The 27359-nt window shown below is 41.7% G+C and overlaps 1 protein-coding gene and 2 long non-coding RNA genes across 10 annotated transcripts in view; 2 read left to right on the top strand and 1 right to left on the bottom strand.

Annotated features, from left to right (window-relative positions):
- Window positions 1–27359, bottom strand: part of recql5 (RecQ helicase-like 5) — a 147991-nt gene that overhangs the window by 54434 nt on the left and 66198 nt on the right. The window lies entirely within an intron of this gene.
- LOC122561958 (uncharacterized) lies at window positions 9828–20630 on the top strand. 2 transcript variants are annotated; one of them, XR_015761361.1, is made up of 3 exons: window positions 9828–9909; window positions 18863–19002; window positions 20429–20630. It is a non-coding gene; the product is annotated as an uncharacterized LOC122561958 (long non-coding RNA). The 2 variants fall into 2 exon arrangements; XR_015761360.1 differs by lacking the exon at window positions 9828–9909 and adding an exon at window positions 10263–10351.
- LOC148145266 (uncharacterized) lies at window positions 24265–26278 on the top strand. Its single transcript, XR_015761447.1, has 2 exons — window positions 24265–24399; window positions 25152–26278. It is a non-coding gene; the product is annotated as an uncharacterized LOC148145266 (long non-coding RNA).

Consider the following 27359-nt stretch of genomic DNA (forward strand, 5'->3'; position numbering starts at 1 on the left):
GAGTTTGGCTCGTTAATACAAACTTGAAGGAGTTAAAAGATCTGCTTCTGTACTGTGTCATACCAAAACTCCTGGATCAGTGAGCAGCAATTTTCTGAAATCTGGTGACGTATGCTGCATTCAGTATAGCATGCACTAAACTGACACCAAGAGATTGTACTGTTGTCAAAATCAGCAGCCTGATCCAACATTGATTAAAGAAAGCGCAAGTCACAGTGGTTTGTTTGGAATCCTTTATGAACTGTGCATCTCAGTGTCACTCCAGTAACAACCCGTGTAACTGCTGAGAATCAGATTAGTACAGAGAAGACACTGGGAACAAGCAGAATTGTCGTACAGCAGAATTAGAAGGAAAAAAGGGAAAGGAAAAACAAGGATATAGCAACGCTTCCTTCAAATTAGCGGTAAGGATTTATTGGCAAACAATAGTTGTCGGGGTACAAAGCTTTTAAGTTTGGGTAGCATGAAAAATGAGACTTTGCATCCAAATGTGCCGTTGTCCTATTTAACAACTATCTTACTACAGCTGGAGTATGGAGACCCACAATTAATATGACTAATGGGGAAAAGAGGAGGGAATAAAGACCTAGGTCTGCATTTTTAACTGGAAATGAAGATTTGACAACAGCTTTCAAATCCGACAAAAAATATGGGTGTCCCATTTCATTGCATCTTTGGAGCTCAAAAACTAACAAATGCATCAATAATGTGTGTGGTAACCACTGCCATGGAAAGCTCCATCTATATGGCTTGGGCACCATGGAGTCTCGCACTCACAAGCCATGCAGAGCAAAAGCCAGTAAAGTCTTCCAGCTCAATTCTTTCTTCATCCGTTCCAACTAGAAACAACGCATGTGAACAGCGTGCAAGGGCAGGATTGGGCTTAGCTGCGATGGCTGAACCTACAGATGAAGAACCTCGTACTGCCCATCGTTGTGACCTGCACAGAAAAAGTGGGCACTCGGACAAAGCATAGGAGAGTTGCCAGCACTTCTGGAACTGAACCAATGAGAAAGTCCTGTTATCTGTCATGCCATATTGGTCCTCCATCTTTGTTCACAAAAGTAGTTCCAAAAGTTTGAACAGGCTAACTTAGAGGCTTAAGACCATTTGACATAGGAAAAGAAGCTATTTAGTTCATCAGGTCTATTCCACCATTCAGCTGATGATCTAATAATCCTCAAATTCACTTTCCTTCCTTATCCCCATAACCCTCAATTCCCTTACCAATGATAAATCAATAAACTCAGCATCAACAGCCCTCTGAACAAAGAACATTTACAGCCCAGGAACAGGCCCTTCAGCCCTCCAAGCCTGAGCCGATCCAAATGTACTGTCTAAACCTGTCGGTCAATTCCTAAGCATTTGTATTCCTCTGCTCCCCACCTACACATGCATCTGTCCAAACGCATCATAAATTAATCTACCGTGCCTGCCTCTACCACCTCTGCTGGCAACGCATTCCAAATGCCCACCACCCTCTGTGTGAAGTACTTGCCGCGTGTATCCCCCCTTAAACTTTCCACCTTTCATCTTGGAAGCATCACCTCTCGTTATTGAATCCTTCACCCTTGAAAAAAGCTGGTCTCTATCCACCCTGTCTATACCCTTCATGATTTTGTAAACCTCAGTCAGGTCCCCCCTCAATCTCCTTTTTTCTAATGAAAATAAACCTAACCTACTCAATCTCTCTTCGTAGCTAGCACCTTCCATACCAGGCAACATCCTCGTAAACCTTCTCTGCACCCTCTCCAAAGCGTCCACATCCTTTTGATAATGTGGCGACCAGAACTGTACACACTATTCTAAATGCGGCCGAACCAATGTCTTGTACAATTTTAACATGACTCGACAGCTCTTATACTCAATACCCCGTCCAATGAAGGCAAGCATACTATATGCCTTCTTGACCACTCTATCCACCTGTGCAGCAACCTTCAAGGTACAGTGGACCTGCACTCCCAGATCTCTCTGCCCATCAATTTTTCCCAAGGCTCTTCCATTTATTGTATAATTTGCTCTAGAATTAGTCTTGCCTAAATGCATTACCTCATATTTGTCTGGATTGAAAGCCATCTGCCACTTTTCCACTCAACTCTCCAGTCTATCTCTATCCTCCTGTATTCTCTGACAGTCCCTTATGCTTTCTGCTACTCCACCAATCTTTGTGTCATCTGCAAACTTGCTGATCATACCAACAGTGCCCTCTTGTGGAACACCACTGGTCACGTTTCTCCATTTTGAGAAACTCCCTTCAACTACTACTCTCTGTCTCCTGTTGCTCAACCAGTTCTTTATCCACCTAGCTAGAACACCCTGCACACCATGTCACTTCACTTTCTCCATTAGTCTACAGTGGGGAACCTTATCAAACGCCTTACTAAAGTCCATGTATAATGACATCAACAGCCCTTCCTTCATCCAACAACTTGGTCACTTCCTCGAAGAATTCTATTAAGTTGGTAAGGCACAATCTCCCCCGCACAAAACCATGTTGACTATCACTGATAAGCTCATTCTTTTCTAAATATAAATAGATCCTCTCTCTCAGTACCTCTCGAGCAACTTCCCCACCACCAACATCAGGCTCACTGGTCTATAGTTAGCTGGAATATCCCTACTACCCTTCTTGTACAGGGGGACAACATGAGCAACCTTCCAGTCCTCTGGCACCTCACTTGTATTTAAGGATGCCACAAAGATATCTGTCAGGGCCCCAGCTATTTCCTCTCTCGCCTCCCTCAGCAACATGGGATAGATCCCATCCAGTCCTGGGGATTTGTCCACCTTAATAACCTCTAGCATACCCAACACATTTTCCCGACGTATGCCAATGTGATCCAGACTAATCAAACGTCTATCTCTAATCTCAAGATTCAACATGTTCCTCTCCTCAGTGAACACTGATGCAAAGTAATCATCCAAATCTCTCTCATTCTCTCAGGTACGGCACACAGTCTTCCTTCATTATCTTTTAGTGGACCAATCCTTTCTCTCGTTACCCGCTTGCTTCTTATATAAGAATAAAATGCTTTGGGATTCTCCTTAATTCTGCTCGCTAAAGCTATTTCATGATCCCTTTTAGCCCGCTTGATTCCTTGTTTAAGACTTGCCCTACTCTTCCAATATTCCTCCAGGGCCCGTTCTGTTCTTAGCTGCCTCGACCTTTTGTATGCTTCCCTTTTCCTCTTGGCTAGTCGTACAATTTCTCCTGTCATCCACGGTTCACTAATCTTGCCCTTCCTATCCTTTGCCTTCAACGGGATATGCCTATCCTGCACTACCGTTAACCTATCTTTGAAAGCCTCCCACATCTCAAATGTAGACTTCCCTTCAAATAGCTGTGTCCAATCCACATTTCCCAGCTCCTGCCTAATTTTGATATAATTGGCCTTGGCCCATTTAGTACTCTTCCCTTAGGACCACTCTCTTCTTTATCTATGAGTATTCTAAAACTCAGAATTGTGGTCACTGTTCCCAAAGAAATGCCCCACCGCAACTTCTACCGCTCGTTCCCCAGTACTAGGTCCAATATGGCCCCTTCCCTCGTCGGACTATTGACATATTGGGTGCTTCGTACAAATTCTACTCCATCCAGACCTCTGCAGTAAAGAAAGCTTCAGAACTAACTTAAGCATTTCCATGCAAGTGGTTTCATGATGAAAAATGTATTGGATAGCAGAGGTCAATATAAATGTCTAATTTCATGGACAAGAATATCTGTGTTGTGATAGACTGTATCATCTTATGGAATTGGTAGCAATGCTATACAAAAACAGAAGCACGTTTCCTCAATAAAGTGGAATACTATAATTACGGGCAACTAGGATGGGCTGGCCCAGCAACACCCCCATTCCATGAATGAATACAAAAAAACTCTAGTGCTATAAATTTAATGCCAGATGGATGCCCAAAAGTGAGTTCCGCGTCCAATGGCTGGAGCATGACCCCACTACCTAATTCTCAGCTAGAGTATGAGCTCATTTCCCAGTTCCTGACTCAACAATGGCAATTCAATCCTATTACCCAAAGGTTATTTGATTTGTCTAATGTCATTGACACATACAAAAAGAGTGACCATAAGGTACGAAATTAAGAGCAATGTCTAGAAATTGAAGACCAAATGGTTATCTCTCTAGAGGTGCTGATTCGTAGAAAAGGTGAGTAATGATTGCTGATAAGCACATAATTGGTTGTTGGTTCCTTTACAGATATAATTCAGTGTCCCACAGGTTCAGCTGAGTAAATGGGGTAAATGGCAATATCAAACCAAGAAGAAAACATCAGCTTACATTTATATAGAGCTTTCAACACAGTAAAATGTCCTCAGGTACTTCATAACAGCATTACCATAAGAATCTTGACAATATAGTATATCAGGACAAAAGAGTCGAAGACCAAAAGCCACAGATGCAGTTTTTGAAAAGTAGTTTCAAGGAGGAGAAACAGAGAGATATGGAAAGGTTTAGGGAGGAAAACCTAGAGCTTAGCCGCCAAAGCAGCTGAAAGCACAGCCTGCAAGTGGCGGAATGCAAAGACTCCGAAGGCTTGGAGGCTTGGAAGTGACTCGGAATATGGATGTGAAACCAAAATTCAAAAGTTTAAGATTATTGCTCTGCTTAATTGGGAACCACTGTAGGTCAAAATGCTAGGATAGGCAAATGGACCTGGGAAAGTTGAGATGTATAATTTTGAATGAGTAAAAGTTGGTTTAGGATATAAGATGGAGGCTGGCCAATAGTATATTAGATAGTGAAGTCTAGAGGTAATAAAGGCATGAACGGGGTTTTCAGCAATAGTAAAGTGAGGCAGTGTTAGGAGGTGGAAATAGACAATCATGACATTTCTTTAAAACAACATTTAGTCAATGACTACCTGCCCACTGATACTCAGTTTAAGGTCCTCCAGGATCATTTAGTTCCAGACCTTATTCATGTTTAAACCAGGACTGATAAAGTATCCAAAGACCAGAGAGGAGGTGATTGTGACCGTCCTTGAAATTAGGTAGCATCTGACTAATTATGGCATCAAGTAAAATCAATGAAAATTAGGAAAACTCGCCACTGACTGAAATCATACCTAATATAAAAGAAATGGTTGTAGTTTTATTACACCCATCAATTTAGCCCCAGGATCTAGCTACAAGAATTCCTCAGGAAGTAGTTTGGTCCAACCAACTTTAACTGTTCCTTCATCATAATTCCAGAAATGGGCGTGATTACAAGATTCAGTGCCTTTTGCAACTCTGCAAAAAGTGAAGGTGACAGTGCACATGAACAACATCCCACATTGAGCTGATAAATGAAAAGTAAAATCAGTTCCAAGCAATGACCGACACCAAGAGAATCTAACTACATCCCTTTGATATTCAACAAAATTGCCAACTGTCAAAAATCAAGATACTCAGGTCAATAGTGATGAGAACAGCTAAATACTGTAAATACTGTGGTGACAAGAAAGGTCAAAGTTTTGTACTCTGTTGCAGGCTATTCATGTTCTGACTCCCAAAACTTTCCACGAGGGCAATGGAATAGTCTTCACTTGATTGATTAAATGCTACTTCAATGCCACTCCAGGAGCTTGTCACCATCCAGCACAAAGCAGCCAACTGTGTTAGTACCCTATTCATCTTCTTAAACATGTATTCCCTTCACTACCAGTTCACAATAGCAACAATGTGTACTATCTGAAAGATGCACAAACTCAATATGTTACAGTTCTTTCATTGTTGCTCGATCAAAAGTCTGGAATGGAAATTATTGTTGAAGGTAGCAATAACGGCTGACGTTGCCAACAATACACACATGCCATGTACAAATAAAAATAAAGTGTGGCTTAAAATATATAGAAATTTTTGGGAGTCAGAAGATGAGAACAGAGAGTAGTAAGGGTATGGAATGCTTTGCCTGCATCGGTAGTAGATTCGCCAAGTTTAAGTGCATTTAAGTCGCCATTGGACAGGCATATGGACGTACATAGAATAGTGTAGGTGGGATGGGCTTCAGATTAGTATGACAGGGCGGCGCAACATCGAGGGCCGAAGGGCCTGTACTGCGCTGTAATGTTCTATGTTCTAAAATGCAGCAGACCGGTGAAGAAATTCTAGGATCTTAATCACAATATTTGCAAGTTACGTAGATTTGGAGACTATGAGATTAGATTAGCACATTTCAAATGTCACTCTATTATTTATGAAAGACAAAGTCCATTTAACTACAGGCCTGTCAGCTGTGGCAAGTTATTAAGACCATTCACCAAGTGCAGAGTGATGGCGTACTTAGACAGTAGATGAGGCATGGAATTGTAATGAGTAACTCACATCTGACAAATGTTGTTGATTTGTTTTACGCCAGAGATCACTAACATGGTGAACGGATGTTGAACTATGGATGGTGCCTATGCAGATTACTGAAAGATATTTGACAAGGTTACACACAATATATTACTTTCAAAAATAAAAGCATTTGAATTGGAGAATAACCCTCTAATACTGGGTTGGAAATGTAGACTGGAAATTGGCTTGCAGGCAAGGGACAGGGTAGTGGTATGGCACACATTTACTGACTGGTGGAACTTAGATTAAGGAATAGAGAACGTACACAAAAGGTTGCAAATGATACCTAATTAGGTGGTTATAATTCAGTTATAGACAGATTATAAATCAACTAAATTACCACAGATGGAGCTCAACATAGGGAAGTGTAAGGTAATCGTAAGACCATAAAACATATGAGCAGAAATTAGGCCATTCGGCCCATCAACACAGCTCTGCCATTCAATCATGGCAATAGGTTTTTCAACCCCATTTTCTCGCTTCCTCCCTTTGGAAATCCAAGTCATCTGTTTAGTATGCAAGGGAAAATCAAAACATTCTCGGGATACTTAGTGATGACAAACTGTGGGGCAACAACAGATTTAGATTTCCATACATAAAAGTCATTCAAAGACAATGTACAGGTATGAAAAATTTTTTAAAAACTAATGTGATGTTGACCTCAATCTCAAGGGGGAGACAGTGAATCCTCACTCAGAGTCAGAGTCATATAGCACAGAAGCAGTCCTTTCAGACCAACTCATCTGTGCCAACCAGACTTCGCAATCTGACCCAGTCCCATTTGCCAGTATTTTGCCCCTATCCCTCTGAACCCCTTCTTTCATGTACCCATCAAAACTCATTTAGTGTTAAGTGCATTAGTTAGGGGTAAATATAGGGTAGAGGAAAGGGTCTGGGTGGGTTACTCTTTGGAGGGTCGGTGTGGACTTGTTGGGCCGAAGGGTCTGTTTCCATACTGTACAGAATCTAATCTAAAAAAATGTTGTAATTGTAACAGCCTCCACCACTTCCTCCGGCAGTTCATTCCATCCATGCACTACCCTCTGGGTGAAAGAGTTACCCCTCAAGTCCTTTTTAAATCTTTCCTCTCTCACTATAAACCTATCCCTTCTAGTTTTGGACTCCTCCATCCTAGGAAAAAGGTCTTGGCTTTTCACTCTATCCATGCCTCTTATGATTTTATAAACATCTGTAAGATCACCCTTCAGCCTCCAAAGCTCCAGGGAGAAAAAAACTCCAGCTTTTTCAGCCTTTCCCTACAAGCTCAAACCCTCTAAACCTGACAACATCTTTGTGAATCTTTTCTGCATTCTCTCAAGTTTAACAACATCCTTTCTATAGAAAGGTGACCAGAACAAAGGGGCAGGGGATATTGGAACTCATTTTGCCAAATGACTGTGGAATTAGAATTAGCTTTAATTGTCACATATATTCAATGAATATAGTGAAAAATTTGTACATCACAATGTAACCCTGCAAGTACAAATTCACCCCACAAAATGTGTGTGTGCATGTGGGTCTTTGTCTGTCTGTCTGGGTTGGGGGTTGTGAGTGTGAGAAAGTGTATGTATGTGTGTGTGTGTAGTGAGTGCAGAGCGTCTTAAGTCTGTGAGGGGGTGCTCACAGACTTAAGACACTCTGCACTCACTAGACACACACACATACATACACTTTCTCATACTCACAACCCCCAATCCACACAGACAGATAAAGACCCACATGCACACATATATTTTGTGGGGTGAATTTGTACTTGCAGAGTTACATTGTACTTTGCTCAAAAACTGCACGCATTTGTGTACAACTCTGAGCTCAAAAACTGCATGAATTTATGTAAAACTTCGTTATCTCACTTTTTAGATTAGAATCAATCTAAACATCATGGCATAGACAGAGAACACAGGGAGGCCAACACCTTCAACATATTGTCTAGCTATCACCATTGTTAACAGCTAATCCGAGAATGCAACGTTTTTTGAAAAAGGTTTTGTGATTTACACATGAAAGAAGTGAAACTATCATTGTATTGTAACAGATGAAAGGCTTAACAGACCCTAATTTTTCAATGTATAATTTCAGTTACATCACACTGTAAATTTTTGCTATAAATTCTGTGTTAGGATTGAGCCCTCCACTACAACCTGATGAAGGAGCGTCGCTCCGAAAGCTGGTGTGCTTCCAATAAAACCTGCTGGACTATAACCTGGTGTTGTGTGATTTTTAACCATGGATAGGAACAGTTTAGAAGGATGTGGGCTAAGTGCAGGGAAATGGGGTTAGCGTTGATAGACATTTTGGTCGGCATGGACCAGTTTGGGCTGGAGGGCCTGTCTCTGTTCTAGACGACTCTATGACTCTTAAGAAAAGAATGGGTGGAGAGACAAGCTCTAATTGGAGTGTCCTACTCTATCGCGCCACCTTGGCCATTTGGATAGGGTCATAGGGTCATACAATAATATAGGATGGACACAGACTCTTGGGCCCAAACTGGGCCCATGCTGAACATGGCACCCATTCAGCTAATTCCAATTCCCCCATTTTGTCCATATCACTCTAAACCCTTCATATCCGTGCACCTACCCAAAATGTTTTTAAATGTTGCTATTGTACCTGCCTCAATCACATTCTCTGGGAACCCATATGCACCACTCTCAGCATGAGAAGTTGCCCTTCAGGTCCTTCTGAAATCTTTCCTCCCTCACTTTAAACCTCTAGTTTTCAATTCCCCATCCCTGGGGAAAAAGACTACAGAGGAACCTTGATTATCCGAAGGACACAGGCGGGATTATTTTATTCATTTAATCAAATGCCAAATAACATAGTTTAGTCAAGCATCAGGACCGTGCAATCTTGTTTGGATAATCCAACATCCGGGTAATTAAACGCCAGATAATCGAATTCCTCATGAAATCTTGAGATTGATTAACTTTGTTCAGTAAAATATCAAAGGAAATTGGTGGGTTAAGAGATTTAAGGTTTAGATCAGCTATGATCTAATTGAGTTGGATTATAGATTCAAAGGGCTGAAGGGCCTCCTCTTACTCCTGTCTCAACATGTGCTCAGTTCCTGATAAATCAGTTTCAGATCCAACACAGAGTATAACCTTTTCAACTGGCTATTCCAAAATTGACCAATTGGGTACTAACTATGGTAAGGACGTTAACGCAAATAATTTCGTCAAAAATATTTATTAAAGCAATTCATTCCAATGCCATTTCCTTATACTCTGAAACAGTTACTCAAATTGGTCTGTAGGAGCGACTTGGCTGCCCTTATACTTGCTACAATGAAATGCCTATTTAGTAGCTCAACAAGTATTAATGGATTTAGCCAATACACTCCAATGCCTATGAAAAGTAGCTTTGTCCTTCATCTCAGGCCAAGCAATAGCAAACACAGTTCCTATATTTTCTGAACAGTAGCCAAGAGCACCTCAAAGAGGTCATTTCTTTGAAAACACATCTATGAATATAGCTGCTATTTGCTGTCAGACCGCAGTACATGCAAAGTGAGTGAGTTCCACAGAGCAGAAGTGAATGTGGCACTTCAGTGTAAGAAGTCTAAATGAAAGGAGGTAAGGACCAATCTGACATGTTTTAATAAGTTGACGTGCTTTTATAGAGACTGAAGTAAACTCAACATTCAGTAACAGATCTAAAACATAAATATACCAGGAATGGAGTTGAGAATTTAACTTAGTTATTGCTTTACTCCCAAAATGGAGATGGCTGAAGTAAAAAGAATGTAAAATAGAAAGTGACAGTGGTAGAGAACGATCGAGCCACTTAAATGTGCTGACCTATCCCTTTCCAAACTGGGGCTTCCAGTATGACATGGTTTCTGTTTTGTTTGTTTGAGTAGCACATTACATCTGTGCCAGATATTGATGAAATGAGTGTTGTTTCCTTTTAGGTAGCCTATACGTTTTTCTAAATCAGGAAGCTAATCTTTGCAGTGAATCCTCCACAGAGAAAGGTTTGATAATGATTACTGCGGACAGGAGCCAAAGCTCTAAGGTATTCAATAAGACGGATTTGAAGGACTTCAGTATTGTTTCTGTATTATGTATGTTTTCTTGGAAAATCCTCTGAACTGAAGTCTGCTGAGCAGAGTTTTCCAGTTCTGTTTCAGCGGATTGGTGTAATCATCCACTGGCTAACAACTCAATACAGTCAACATTCAAGATGTTAGTAAGAATCAGGTTACAATGAGTAAGAGATGGCCATCATCTCTTACAGTTTGGCTACTCCACAAAAATACAGAACCAATATGAAAATAACTTTTTAAAATTCAGTCATGGGATATGGATCTCACAGCCTGCAACCTGGAGAAAGTGAGGACTGCAGATGCTGTGGTGCTGGAAAGACACACCAGGTCAGGCAGCATCTTCCTGCTCCTCTGATGCTGCCTGATGTGCTGTCTCTTTCTAGCACACCCAGCACTTACTAGCCATCTTTAATTGTCGAGGTGGTGATGGTGAGCAGCAGTCTTGCAACACCACAGCCCATGTGATGTAAGGACATCCATAGTGCTGATAGGAAGGGAACTCCAGGATTTTGACCCAGGACAATGAGGGAACAGAGATATATTTCCAAATCAAGATGCTGGATAAGTTGGTTAGGAACTTTAACTTGATGATGTTCCTGTGCATCTGCAGCCCTCATCTTTCTAGGTGGTATTGATTTACTGTGATTCATTTTTATTCACATAATAATTTTTACGACCTCAGCATACTCCATAATCTTAACTAAATGGTGTCAAAGCATGATTACTGTTTTAATGAAGGACATGTTTTAATTTATGCATAGTGATGGCCCATAAATGACAATGTGATAATGACCAAATGTGTGTTGGTGGCTTTGGTTTTGGGATAAATATCAGCCAGGACACTGGACATATCTCCTTTTCTTCTTTAGTATCTTCAAGATGGCAGCCTGGGCCTCAGTTTAACAGTTTGTCTACAAATATAGCACACCCTTAGCATTGTGCTGAAGCATAAGCCTGATTCATGCATGCTGGTCTCTGGAGTAGAACTCAAATCCACAATCTTCTATCTCAGAAACAAGAGTGTTACCTATAGTGTAACACAGTTATAGAATTACACAGCACGGAAACAGATGCTTCAGTCCAGCCAGTCCATGCCGACCTCAATCCCAAATTAAACGTCCCACTGACCTGCACTTGGCCCATACCCTTCCAAACATTTCTTATTCAGATACTTATCTAAATATCTTTGAAATGTTGCAACTTCCTTTGGATGGCCATTCCAAACACAAACAATTCTGTGGCATAAAACGGACCCCGAATCTTTTTTAAATCTTTCTCCTCTTGCCTTAAGAATATGCCCTTTAGTCTTGAAATTCCCCTCCCTGGAGAAAAGACCTGCCATTCACATTACCTATACCCCTCATGATTTTATAAACCTCTATACAGTCACACTTCAACCTCCAGTGAAAAACACCCCAGCCTATCTAGCCTCTCAAATAGTGGGATAAGAGCGGCCGGTATGGGAAAGTATTTAATTGGGGGAGGGGGCATTACAATGCCAATAGGCAGGAACTGGGGTGCCTAGGTTGGGAACAGATGTTGAGGAGGTTGTTGAGGGAGCACTTGCAGATAATGTTGGATAGGTTTGTTCCACTGAGGCAAGGAGGGGATGGTAGGGTCAATGAAATTTGGGTGACAGGGGTTGTGGAACATCAAGTAAAGAGCAAGAAGGAAGCTTACCTAAACCTGAGGAGGCAAGGATCAGGTAGGACTCTAGAAGGTTACAAGGTTGCCTGGAAGGAACTGAAGAATGGACTTCGGAGAGCTAGACGGGAACACGCAATAGTTTTAGCAGGTAGGATTAAGGAACATGCCAAGGCATTCTACACTTAGGTGAGGAACAAGAGAATGGCCAGACGGACTGTAGGGCCGAATCAAGGATAGTGAAAGGAACTAGCGCCTGGAGTCAGAGGAGGTAAGGGAGGTCCGAAATTAATACTTTGCTTTAGTTTTCACTACTGAGAGGGACCTTGATGTTTGTGAGGACAGCATAAATTAGCTGATATTCTCAACCAGGTTGATGTTAAGAAGGAGGATGTGCTGAAAATTTTCTAAAATATAAGGCTAGATAAATCCCCTCGGCCAGATGGGATATACCCAAGGTTACTACAGGAAGCGAGCGAAGATATTGATGCGCCTTTGGCGATGGTCCTTGTGTCTTCATTGTCCACTGGAGTAGTACCAGATGATTGGAGGATGCCAAATGTTATCCCCTTGTTCAAAGTTGAAAATCACACAACACCAGGTTACAGCCCAACAGGCTTATTTGGAAGCACTAGCTTTCAGAGCAGCACTCCTTCATCAGATGGTTGTCAACCACCTAATGAGGGAGTGGCACTCCAAAGGTTAGTGCTTCCAAATAAACCTGTTGGACTATAACCTTGTGTTGTGCAATTTTTAACTTTGTCCACCCCAGTCCAACAGCGGCACCACCAAGTCATGGCTCCCTTGTTCAAGTATCGGAATAGGGATAATGGTGGGAATTACAGACCAGTCTGTCTTACATCAGTGGTGGACAATTTACTGAATAGGATTCCGAGAGAGACAGGATTTATGATTGCTTGGGAAACTTAGTTTGATTAGAGATAGTCAGCATGGCTTTGTGAGGGGCAGGTCATGCCTCACAAGCTTTATTAAATTATTTGAGGATGTGACAAAACACGTTGATGAAGATACAGCAGTGGATGTAGTATATATGGAATTTAGCAAGGCGTTTGATAACGTTCCCCATAGTAGCATCATTCAGAAAGTAAGGAGGCATGGGATACAGGGAAATCTGGCTGTCTGGATACAGAATTGGCTGGCCCATAAAAGGCAGAGGGTACTAGTAGATGGAAAGTTTGCAGCCTGGAGCTTGGTGACCAGTGGTGTTCTGCAGGGACCTGTTTTGGGACCTCTGCTCTTTGTGGTCTTTATAAATGACTTTGATGAGGAAGTGGAATGGTGGGTTAGTAAGTTTGTCAATGACACAAAGGTTGGAGGAGTGATGGCTAGTGTGGAGGGCTGTTGTAGGTTGCAACAGGACATTGACAGGATGCAGAACTGGGCTGATAAGTGGCAGATGGAGTTCTACCTGGAAAAGTGTGAAGTGATTCATTTTGGAAGGATGAATTTGAATGCAGAATACAGGGTTAAAGGCAGGATTCTTGTCAGTGTGGAGGAACAGAGGGATCTTGGGGCCCACGTTCATCAAAGGTCCAGAGGATTAGATATGGTAGACAGTGAAAGTCTTTTTCCTAGGATGATGATGTCAGTTTGTACGAGGGGGCATAACTACACATTGAGGGGTGATAGGTTTAAGACAGATGTCAGAGGCAGGTTCTTTACTCAGAGAGTGGTAAGGGCGTGGAATGCCCTACCTGCCAATGTAGTTAACTCAGCCACATTAGGGAGATTTAAATAATCCTTGGATAAGCACATGGATGGTGATGGGATAAGGTAGGGGGACAAGCGGAGAATAGTTCACAGGTCGGCGCAATACCGAGGGCCGAAGGGTCTGTTCTGCGCTGTATTGTTTTATCTTCTATCCCTCAAAGTTGCCACCCAAGTTGACAGGATTGTTAAGAAGGCGTATGGTATGTTGGCTTTCATTAGCAGTTTAACAGATTATGCTGCAGCTCTATAGAGCCCTAGTTAGACCACACTTGGAATATTGCATTTAGTTCTGGTCACCTCATTATAGGAAGGATGTGGAAGCTTTAGAGAAGGTGTGGAAGAGATTTACCAGGATGCTGCGGGAATAGAGGGCATGTCGTATGAAGAAAGGTTGAGGGAGCTAAGGCTTTTCTCTAAGGTGATTTGATAGAGATGTACAAGATGATGACAGGCATAGGTAGAGTGGATAACCAGAGACCTTTTCATGAGGCTATTACGAGGTGGCATAATTTCAAGGTGATTGGAGGAAGGCTTAGGGGAGCTATCTGTTCATTACGCAGAGAGTGATGGGTGTGTAGAATGCACTGCCAATGGTGGTAGTGGAGTCAGATACATTAGATACATTTAAGTGACTCTTGGATAGGCACATGGATGAGAGTAAAATGAAGGGTATGTTGGTTAGTTTGATCTTAGAGTAGGATAAAAGGTCAGCACAACATCAAGGGCCGAAGGTCCTGTATTGTGCTGTGCTGTTCTATGTTCTAGGTTCTTCCATAATTCAAACTCTCCATAACATCTTAGTAAATCTCTTCTGAACCCTCTCCAGCTTAATTATACCCTTCATAGAATCACAGAATCGCTACAGTGTGAAAACAGGCCATTTGACCCAATTAGTCCGCACTCGCTGTCCGAAGAGCAACTCATCCAGACTCATTCCCCTACCCTATACTTACCCCTGACTAATGCACCTAACCTACACATCCCTGAACACTAAATTTAGCATGATCAATGTACATGTATTTGGAAAGGCAAGGACTGATTAGGGATGGTCAACATGGCTTTGTGCGTGGGAAATCATGTCTCACAAACTTGATTAAGTTTTTTCAGAAAGTAACAAAGAGGATTGATGAGGGCAGAGTGGTAGATGTGATCTATATGGACTTCACTAAGGCATTTGACAAGGTTCCCCATGGGAGATTGGTTAGCAAGGTTAGATCTCATGGAATAAAGGGAGAACTAGCCATTTGGATACAGAACTGGCTCAAAGGTAGAAGACAGAGGGTGGTGGTGGAGGGTTATTTTTCAGACTGGAGGCCTGTGACCAGTGGAGTGCCACAAGGATCGGTGCTGGGTCCTCTACTTTTTGTCATTTACATAAATGATTTGGATGCGAGCATAAGAGGTACAGTTAGTAAGTTTGGAGATGACACCAAATTTGGAAGTGTAGTGAACAGCAAAGAGCGTTACCTCAGATTACAACAGGATCTGGACCAGATGGGCCAATGGGCTGAGAAGTGGCAGATGGAGTTTAATTCAGATAAATGTAAGGTGCTGTATTTTGGGAAAGCAAACCTTAGCAGGACTTATACAGTTAATGGTAAGGTCCTAGGGAGTGTTGCTAAAAAAAGAGACCTTGCAGATTCATAGCTCATTGAAAGTGGAGTCACAGGTAGATAGGACAGTGAAGAAGGCACTTGGTATGCTTTCCTTTATTGGTCAGAGTATTGAGTGTAGGAGTTGGGAGATCATGTTGTGGCTGCACAGGACATTGGTTAGGCCACTGTTGGAATACTGCGTGCAATTTTGGTCTCCTTCCTATCGAAAAGATGATGTGAAACTTGAAAGGGTTCAGAAAAGGTTTACAAGGATGTTGCCAGGGTTGGAGGATCTGAGCTATAGGGAGAGGCTGAACAGACTGGAGCTGTTTTTCCTGGAGTGTCGGAGGCTGAGGGGTGACCTTATAGAGGTTTACAAAATTTTGAGGGGCATGGAGAGGATAAATAGACAAAGTATTTTCCCTGGGGTCGGGAGTCCAGAACTAGAGGGCATAGGTTAACGGTGAGAAGGGAAAGATATAAAAGAGACCTAAGGGGCAACGTTTTCACACAGAGGGTGGTGCGTGTATGGAATGAGCTGCCAGAGGAAGTGGTGGAGACTGGTACAATTGCAACATTTCAGAGACATTTGGATGGGAATATGATTTGGAAGGGTTTGGAGGGATACGGACCGGGTGCTGGCAGGTGGGACTAGATTGGTCGGGATATCTGGTCGGCATGGACAGGTTGGACCGTAGGGTCTGTTTCCATGCTGTACATCTCTATGACTCTATGACTCTAATTCACCTAATCTGCACATCTTTGGATTGTGGGAGAAAGCCGAAGCACCTGGAGGAAACCACGCAGACACGGGGAGAACGTGCAACCTTCACATGGGCAGTCGCCCAAGGCTGCAGTCAAACACGGATCCCTGCCGCTGTGAGGCAACAATGCTAATAACTGAGCCACTGTGCCGCCAGGGTGACCAGAACTGGACACACTACTCCAGAAGAGACCTCACCAATGTCCTATACAACCGCAACATTACATCCTAACTCCTCTCCTCAAAAGGTCTGAGTAACGAAAGCAAGCATGCTAAATGCCTTCTTAACCACCTTATATATCTGCAATGCAAACTTCAAAGAATTAAGGACCTGAACCTCTTGGTCTGTCTGTCCTACCCAAGGCCCTACTTTTAATTGTAAAAGTCTTGCCCTTGTTTGTTTTACCAAAATGCAATAGCCTGCATTTATTCAAATTAAATTCAGTTTAGCACTTTTCAGCTCATTGACCCAATTGATCAAGGTTACTTCAGAATATTAAATAACCTTCTTCACGGTTTATTATACCACCAATCTTGGTGTCATTTGCAAAGTTACTAACCATGCCTTCTATATTCTCATTTAAATCATTTATTAAATGACAAACAAAAGTGGATCCAGCACTGACCCTTATGGAACACCAAGAGTCACAGGTCCCCAGTCCAAAACCCATCCTCCACCATCAGTCTATCTCTTGCTGGTTATCCAATTTTGTAAACAATTGGCAAGCTCACCTTGAATCCCATGCGAAACCTTATCAAAGGCTTTAATCAAGTCCAAGTACCTGAAAGGTTACCTCATAAGATAAGTTTTATCTACTTTTAAGAATATCCTGAGTCTAGTTAGGACTCTGATAGCTCAGTGATATAATGCTGATAATAGTAAAAAATAAAATGCAACATAACTAGCTCTTAAGAACTATGCAATAAATCTCTGTCTATTAAAACTGAGCCCCAATTCTACTAAACTCGAGAAAGTATCTTTGCCCACTTGCTGTTAGTGACCTCAACTAATACCATTAAGAAGAACTGACGACATTGAATATATTCTGGATTAGTGGTGCTGGAAGAGCACAGCAATTCAGGCAGCATCCGAGGACAGGCAAAATCGACGTTTCGGGCAAAAGCCCTTCACGAGACATTGAATATAGCCAAGACAACTCAGTTTGTTTCAGTAGACATGGCCACAAAGGATACCACTCGCAGGCTGAGCTCATAGCCCAGTATGCCATAGTTGAAATCATGCTCAGAATATACATGTCATGTTCCAGTACATTTTAAACTATTAGCTACTACTTTAAAATTTTGAACACATTGTTAAAATAGCTACTGCAAACCACATGACCTTTAGTGTTTTGAGTTCTGAGTATAAGCTAACCAAGTATGAACATTCAAAATTAATCAGGAATTCACAAATCCCTTTGTTTAAGGGTAGATTATCAGCAAGAGACCTAGACCATTCCAGCCAGGTTTTCTTCCTGTTTCACCAAGGGTGTATGATATAATAACTCAATGGAGGTGGGCTGAATGTGGATGAATCCCATCCAGCTTCCAATGGTTGGTTGCCTCATCCAAACCAAGTGTGCATCTCAAGGTGTGAGGTGACTGCACAGGATCCATAACCAAAACATCATTTTTTCTTGTAAAAGGAGCTTGGAAATTGGACAAGTTACATGGTGAGGCTATCATTCTGTTTTCTGCTTTTAATACAAGAATCTTTTCTGCAAAATCAGAGTTCCAACAGAAAGTCATCACTTGCTGCAAGTCAACTAAGCATCTGAGGACATAAACAACATTAACTTAAAAGAAAGTTGACCCCCCCCCCCCCCCCCCCCAACCTGTTCCAACTTTGAATTCAGCTGAAAATAACCTCAGAAATTTGACTGTAAGGAGCCTTGCAGCTTGCATAGAATTCTCTACTTTACAGCACCTCTTCAGCCAAAATATTAACTCTTGAAAGAAACTAAAAAGAGACTGACACAATCATATATTGTTTTATTCTTGTTTGTGTGGTACTGCGTGCAAGATGTCAAATTATAAATATTCAGGGTTTCTTTTTATGTATTTGCCCAATCCATCTGGGTGTTACTGACTATGCCAGCATCTCTTGTCCATCCTTAATTGCCCAATGGACAGTCAACAGCAAACAATAGTTTTGAAGTCACATGTAGGACGAGAAATTTCTTTCCCAAAAGGGTATTAGCATACAAGATGAGTTTTTACGAATTTCACCATCTGCTACGCTGAGATTTGAACCCATATTCCTGGAGCATTAACCTGCTGTTACAGATTACTAACCCAATTTACACCAAAACTAAATCTGTGATAATAAATAACCTTTCTCACTTTAAAACTCTCAAAACTCTTGCTTTTGGAAATTGAGATGATCACTCCAAGACAAAGAAAATATATAGGTTTTACATACAAAACAAACACTGATCTCAAGCCATGGAAAACTCTTGATTTCTATCCATAACAGTACTGCAGGAAAGAAAAGAAATGCTGGAAATGAGTAAAATGGCCACCTGTTGTAGAAGGTCCTCAGGTGCTGTTAGGCCCGTTTTATAAATCAAACACTTCTTTCCATTGTATCTAAAGTTCAGATTCTTTAACTGTTGTGTATATTTTTCAGGCTCATTCCTTGCCTAATAACAGGATATTTCAAAAATATTAAAACATAAACCTGTCTTTTACAGTGGCCCATTCATCACCATCCTGTAGTAAAACTTTCGTTTCCTCCTCTCCTGCAGCTCTGTCAGAATGTCTTCTGAAGCTAACCTCTGGGAATACTGGGAGAGTCTAATCAATAGACTACTCAGCAAACTTCACGACTTTCACCAGTCTGACATTCTAACACGTACTTCATTTATCATCATCCTGATATTCATCTGTAAGTACCAGCTAAAATTGTCGGGTATAAATTTATAGTAGATTTGCTGAATATTTTATTTGTTTTATTATTGTTACATGCACCTAGGTGCAGTGAAAAGTTTTGTTTTGCTTGCAGTACAAGCAGATCATAGGGTGACTGAACAGAGTGAGGAATACAAAGCTACAGTTGCAAAGAAGGTGCACAAAAAGCAAGATCCAACATTAGATTTTAAATTTGAGAGGTCCATTCAGAAGGAGAAAGTGAGGACTGCAGATGCTGGAGATCAGTCGAAAAATGTGGCGCTGGAAAAGCACAGCAGGACAGGCAGCACAGCAGGACAGGCAGCATCCGAGTCGACGTGTCAAGCAACCCCACCCCTCCACCCGCAACAAGGAGGGTCCTCACCTTCCACCCACCAATCTTCAGATACAATGCATCATCCTCCACCATTTCCATCATCTACAGTCAGACCCCACTACCAGAGATATGTTCCCCTCCCTACCTCTGTAGGCATTCTGCAGAGACCACTCTCTCCCATTCCTGATAAAGGGCTTAAGTCTATTCAGAAATCTAATAACAACAGAGAAGAAACTGTTCTTGAACCTGTTAGTGTAAGAGCTTAAGTGTTTGTACCTTCTTCCTGATGGAAGAGGTTGGGAGAGATTCGAACTGGGGTGGGAAGGATCTTTGATGAGATTGGCTCAGACTTGAAGTAGGTCATTGATATGGCACATGTAGTTATTGAATCAGTCAGCGCAAAGGAACCATTCGAGATGTTTCACCTAAAAAGCAGAGTCCTGAGCCACTGAGTACAAGAAAAGGACAGCTTCACTGGACCACCCCATACAACAGTATTCTTCTACAAAAGTCGTGATCATTCTGACCACATGAAGCTGTCCTTTTCTTGTACTCAGTATTTGCTGTTGAATATCCTAGAACTGACTGGAGATAGGAGTGAACTTAATCAGACCAGCTGTTATGTCCATGGCACTATGCTAGCTGGCAATTCCAAAACAAGATTGAATTGCATAATTGTTTTTAACTTTTAGACGAAGTAAATTTGGCACACTAGCCTCCCTAGGTAATTTTCTCCATACTTAACTTCTTCTATGTTGCTCTAGGACATTGCCGCTCAAAGCTGTCTCAGGGTTCTGATCCCTTGTTCAGCACTATGCTAGACTGCATGCACCTCAGTAAGTGCTGCGATTGTGGAACTTGCTACCACAAGTTGAAGTGAATTGCATGAAAGAGAGAGAAAGGAACAGAATGATAAGGTGACAAGTTGAATTGAAGGAAGACTGAGATGGTGTCTGTGGAATGTAAACTCCAGCACTGAACTGTTTGGAATGAATGACTTACACCTGTGTTGTAAATGTTTTAAAGTGACTACTGGGCAATTCTGTGAATTTTGCACCAAGGTTACACTGTTCTCTCTTATTTTCAGGTACTTTTCTGTTGATTTTTATTCCTGTCATTTGCTGCTGCTGTTCCTGCAATTGCGGCAAAAGAACTGGCAGAGTGAAACCCACATCCAAACCCTAACAGTATGAATCCTCAGATGGACATGACAGCACATGAGCAAGGGGCCTCCGTGGCAGTGCAGCACAATGAAGACAGGCTGTAATGTTCATTTCTCACACATCACTTTGTACACAACCAAGATGGAACACAACACCTGGTCGAAGAGTTGTCTCCAATCGTTAGCCCCAATGTGACAGTTTGTTGGTTGAATAGCAAAGGACATCTTAAAACCCTAAACTTGATAAATATATGCACATGTACACATTCAACTGTTAAAAAATACTATAAACCTTTCATAATTATTGAAATCCATCAAATACAGTGAACATGCTCATTCTCATCTTATTCAAATGCTTTTCACTAAATAGCATTATTCCTAACAAACGGGGTTCATTGCAAAATTCGAAAGTCTTGACACTATTGATTCAAAGCGATACAGATAACAACAACAATGCTGTATACACCAAGAGTGACCAGCAACCTCCATTCTAGCCACCAACATAGTAATCATCTTCCAATTAAACAGACCATCCTGGCCACAGTGGGACTGAAGTTTATTCATCTCGAAGTGCATGATATAACCATAAATAAAAGGTTAGCTATCACAACAGCTAATTTGCTCTGACCCTCAAGTGTGATTTTCTTTCCTGGCTACCAACATAACCCAGTTACTGTAGTCTTCCATATTCATGCACGTAAATATTATTTCAAATCTATTAGGCAACATAAGAGCAACCCACGACCACAGTCACAAGTAACAACAGATCTTCTGCGACAACTGGCTTCTGCCACTCTTAAGCCAACTTTCACAGTACTGTATCTGCTTTTAAATGCCAACTGACACAATACTCCACTGAGCACCATTAATTGCTGCTTTTTGCCTGGCCTCATTTACAGGCCTTGAGGAGGATTGGTACTAATTGAATTATAAATAAGAAATATTAAACAAAGTATTTAATAAACTGTTGCAAGTAAATGAATGGCACTGATACGTTCTTTACAGCAATCTAGTCAATTCATCAGATTCCCTCACCTTACTCCAAACTAACTGATCGGTCAGAACTAAGCAAGGCAGCACAGAAACAGAATATCAATCTTGAAGGAAAGCAACAAGTTCTCATTTCAAACTCCTGAGCTTGGTAAAAACTTTGGCAGAGACACTACAGCAAATTGAAACGGCTGTCTCAAATGGCTAACCCCAGTACAATGGTTGAATTCTGATTTACCTAAATCCACGTGCAAGTGATATCACCTGTCACAAGGTGGTTTCTATAACTAATTCTGTCCTGCTGTCTGAAAGGGCACAGCTCACCACCAATGGAAAACTTCAGTTATTTTTCCCCCAGGTGCCCAAACTTCCATCCTTCTCAGATGGCCTCACACATTGAGAGATGGGTAACAGTTACTTGAAAAGTTGATGAACGGATAAATCACAGACAAGTCCAACCTTGTACCAAAAACAAAAGTGCTGGAGATCACAGCAGGTCAAGCAGCATCTGTGGTTAGAAAATAAGCTAACATTTCGAATCCAAATGACTCTTCAGAGCATCTGCAGTAATTTGCTCCTTCAATTCTGTACCATGTATCTACGTGTACATACAAACATAAGCAAGGTCAATGATCCTTGCAATCACTGTCGGCATGGGAAACCTTGCTTGGTTTTTGCTCTGTGCCAAAGCATATGAGCTGAAACATCAACTTTTAACACCCCAAGAGTTAAGTCAACAAAGACTAGGAGTGGGGCGTGGATCTGAGACTACACCAATTGCTTACGACTGGACCCGAAGAACTACAGACACTCAACAGTGTTAACTTCTCACATAAATTAAGGACCAATGATTATCTGTGCTTTGTTAATCTTAGAAATTCTTCACCTTTTTACAATAGTTCACCATGTCACCAAGCAGTCCATGTTCAAATGCATGAAGATCTGGACAATATCTAGGCTTGGGTTGACAAGTGGCAAGTAACATTTGTGCCACACAAATGCCAGGCTATGACCATCACCAATAAGAGTTGAAACTTTATTGCTGGAACAGCACAGCAGGTCAGGCAGCATCCAGGGAACAGGAGATTCGACGTTTCGGGCACAGGCCCTTCTTCAGGAATGAGCAGAGAGTGTTCAGCAGGAGAAGATAAAAGGTAGGGAGGAGGGACTTGGAGGAGGGGAGTTGGAAATGTGATAGGTGGAAAGAGGTCAAGGTGAGGGTGATAGGTCGGAGTAGGATGGAGGCGGAGAGGTCAAGAAGAAGACTGCAGGTCAGGAAGGCGGTGCCGGGCTGGAGGGATCCGGCTGAGACAAGGTGGGGGGAGGGGGGGATGAAGAAACTGGTGAAGTCCAAGTTCATCCCCTGCGGTTGGAGGGTTCCCAGTCGGAAGATAAGACGCTCCTCCTCCGACCGTCGGGGAAGGCCCTTATTCCTGAAGAAGGGCCTGTGCCCGAAACGTCGAATCTCCTGTTCCCTGGATGCTGCCTGACCTGCTGTGCTGTTCCAGCAATAAAGTTTCAACTTTGATCTCCAGCATCTGCAGACCTCACTTTCTCCATCACCAATAAGAGACTATCTAACTATCCTTCAAGTTCCCCTTCAAACCACTCACCATCCTGACTTGGAAATATATCTCCGTTCCTTCACTGTCACTGGGTCAAAACCCTGGAATTCCCTCCCTACTTGCATTGTGGGATCAGCCAGCAGGTGAACTACAGAAGTTCAAGAGGACAGCCCACCACTACCTTCGCAAGGGCAATAAGGGTCAGGCAATGAATGCTGACCAGCCAGTAACACCTACATCCCACAAATGAGTTTTTTTAAAAGTATTCCAGATTCCATGAGAATCATATCCAGTTAATTGTCTTTTGTATCCAGTTACATTGTGCCCTTCTGGTAATTTATTTCACAAATTCATTACCCATTAGAGCTACAGGTTCCATCCAGCTTCTGTTCTATTCGGAAATAGAAATACACAGTAGGTCAAACAGAATTTGGAAAGAGAAAGAATGGTGATGACATTTCAGCTGTCTCTTCATCTAATATCTTACTACTGACAAACAGTGATTAATCTTATATATGTAACATCTCACTGGGATCTCTTGGTATTTCAGAGGGTCAGTTAGCTGGATGCCAACAATAAAGTGGTGCCAACAGCAGGAGTTACCTTCTCACACTAGCAATTGTCATCATGAAGAATTCTCCTCCTCAATCACTTCCCACACCTGAGGCGCAGTAACTGTCAGATTAAAACACCACCAGTTATCTCTCTCTCTAATGAGGGTGGGTCCATGGGACTTTACCTTACTATTAGGATGTAACAGGAGAGTACATATTAGCTCTGTGATCCTGTCGAATTAACAGCTTTCACACTGCCAGAATGATTATATAACTATGTTAACCTGTCAAGATGACAGTGCGACTTGGTCACCCTGTCAGAGTTACCCAGTGCCCCTGATTCCTCTTCAGAGCTGTCACCTTGCAAGTAGTCAGTCAGTTAGTTAGTTAGTCAGAGATAACAATGTCACCATTTGTGCCACAGCTGAGACAGGATTAAACACTGTGCCAAAGTGAGGTCATCTCCACCTATGTTTGCATCACTAAATTATCAACAAAAATTACAAATAAAGCTGCTGGGCACAGCTGGGTGTGGCTGAATAGTCATGCATTTTTTCAGGTGCAGTGTCATAAGATTAATATTTAAACGCAAACACACTAACAGTTGATTTGGTGGAACTGGAAGAATCGAATTTAGACGAGAGGAATTCTGCTGAGGAGCAGCAACCAGTTCACTGTGATCGAACAGCTTCAGGTAGGATCAATAATCCTTTGGAGAGGAATTATCCACAGCATAGACAATGGTTATGTACAGAGACAGGCGGAGCTTCACTGAGTACACTCCCAGGTGAGTACATATTAAAGGTCACTGACTTCAAGTCTGTATTTGCAACAAATAAGGAGAGACTGAAAACACAAGCAAGGAAAGTTTCTGGAAAAGTTGGTTCAAAATTTGAAGGTGAGGTTCCAGTGTCTAGTATTTGCCTGCAGAGGGAAATGTATTACCCAGAGACATGCTCACACCAGAGTTTTCCAAATAGGCTCCTGTCTGCGAACGTTGATTGAATGCATTCAGAACTCACTTAACTTCTCTCTAAGATCCCATATATGGCACAGACAATAAGAGTTACAATTACTCACTGGGCGACAGCTCTGAAGAGGGGTCAGGACTACTGGGTAATCCTGACAGGGTGACCGGGTCACACTTTCATCCTGACAGGGTTAATGTGGTTATAAAATCACTCTGGCAGTGTGATAGCTGTTAACCGGACAGGATCACAGAATTAATTTGTATGGAAGTGTGAAATGGCTACTCACACCTCCAACAGAACATCATCAGTTGATTGTGATTGTCAAGTCAGCTAAACACCAGCAGAAAATGTTCCTTTAACTTTGTGTCCTGGGTACCCAGGTAGCAGTGCATGAAAAGCTTGATGCATTATAAGGATTCACAATAACTGCTGTACCCTTGTCCCATCTACTCTACAACCAGTGACTGCTCCTGTCCCACTCTGAACCACAAGAGTGTGTCACCTTACTCCACGTAAGCCAAGGTTCAGTATTTCTTTCACTGCTCCTTTCCTGTATTTCTATTTGCAGGGATGGAGCCATCATCAAGCCTCAACCTGGGACCTACTCTCTGGAGTTGGCTGTTGAATAACAAGTGGGCCCTGGGGGGTCTTGTGGTTATTGCCACTTTCATTGCCATGTTCTTGATTCTTGTTTCATTTGCTGTAACTTATGGATTGTGTTCAAAGCCAACATCAGTGGCTAGGCCTATTTAATCCTACAGAAAGGATTGATAGCAATTGGAACTACTGCAATGTGGACCTGCCAACAGATGCCCCAACAACCGAAGTCCCACCAGAAACCCAACAGGTCAATGGCAGCAGGCAGCACAGCAAGATTCCCAAAAAGGATCTCTTACAACCTCACTTCACAGCATAAACCACTTCAACCTAACTGCTGCAACAGGAACCCCAATACCTGACTTCACAAAAAGGAAACACAAGAACACAACTATGACAACAGCAAATCCAAATGAGGCAACATCAACTTCAACAATTTGACCCCTGGCAATTAAAACCCACACCCGTTGAAGGGCTTGGCAGAAGTATTTTGGGGACACCCTGAACTAGTTTAGTTAAATGGTTACCCAGCAAGTACAGGCCACCAACATGATGGAGACAGCTCAATCCAGGTTCCAATCTATGTACTGCAGAAAAAACTGACCGAAAAACCGAATCAACAGCTAATGTGAAGTGTACTGGAACAATACACAGCTTTCCTTAAGTATAATTATCATCCCATTGTAAAGTGCTCAACTGTAATTTAGACATAATAACTTGAGCACTACTGCAGAAAACTACACACAAATGTAAGAACATTAGTTAAAAATCATTTGATGAACTGTACATGAAACTAAAATCAACAGTCTTTATTTGTACCTTTCTTTGAGAAAGATCACAATATTTGCAGTCCAACAGTTCTTGGGCACCACCCTCAGTCAAGAGAAGATTGGAAATTAATACAAGGTGCCTCTACAATTTCCACAATCATTTCTATCAATATCCTTGGAGGAGTCACAGCTGGACAGATATAAATTCTACACCAATTGGTATTTCCCAATTTAATCTCTATGATATGTACTATTTGCAGATACTCACACTGTTACTTAAATACTCATTGTTAATATTAATAAATTTGGACACTATAATGACTAACAATTACTGATATAAACTTTATGTGGCTTATTAATTAGTGACATGCATTCTATACCAATTGATTTTTACTGATGTACATAGTATACCAGTTAATATTTTACAAAAATTCTAAGGGTCACCAGACCTGAAATGTTAACACTGATTTCTCTTTGCAGATGCTGCCAGACTGGCTGAGCTTTTCCAGCAACTTCTGTTTTTGTTTCTGGTGCCTAGGAAATGCCATATGGTCCATTCAATTTCATTTCTTTATTGAGATCTTGCAGTGATTGATACAACTGAGTGGCTTGCTAGACCATTTCAAAGGGCAGTTGAGAGTCAACCAGATTACTGTGGGTCTGGAGTCACATGTCAGCCAGACCAGGCGAGAATGAAAGATTTCCCTCCCTGAAGGATATTAATGAACCAGATGAGTTTTTACAACAACTGGCAGTGGTTTCATGGTCACCAACACATTCTTAATTCCAGATACTTATTGAATTCAAATTCCTTCATCTGCCATGGTGGGAATCAAACCAGGTCCCAGATCATTTGCTCAGTTTCTGGATTAATAGTCTCGCAATAATACCACTGGACCATCACCTCCCCATCTTCTCAACTGATTCAACTCACAGGGAACATAGAACATTACAGCGCAGTACAGGCCCTTAGGCCCTCGATGTTGCGCCCACCTGTGGAACCAATCTGAAGCCTATCTATCCTACATTATTCCATTTTCATCTATATGTTTATCCAATGACCATTTAAATGCCCTTAAAGTTGGTAAGTTTACTACTGTTGCAGGCAGTGCGTTCCACGCCCCTACTACTATGAGTAAAGAAACGGCCTCTGACATCTGTCCTATATCTATCACCCCTCAATTTAAAACTATACATTCTGCACTGGTTAACATTTATTGATATACGTTCTGAACTGGTTAAAATGTACTAGTATTGACCCTGCCTAGATTAATCTCTACTGAGAAATGCTTACTGATACACACTATACTCATAAATATTTCCTGACATAAAATCTATACAGATTAATATTTACTGATATAAACTTGATATAAACCCAATGTAAGCTCCTTAGACTGCACATTCCAAAC

The sequence above is a fragment of the Chiloscyllium plagiosum genome, unplaced genomic scaffold (assembly GCF_037043375.1).
Source record: "Chiloscyllium plagiosum isolate Xiang-an unplaced genomic scaffold, Cpla_swu_hap1 HiC_scaffold_25, whole genome shotgun sequence".
NCBI classification, from domain to species: Eukaryota; Metazoa; Chordata; class Chondrichthyes; order Orectolobiformes; family Hemiscylliidae; genus Chiloscyllium; species Chiloscyllium plagiosum.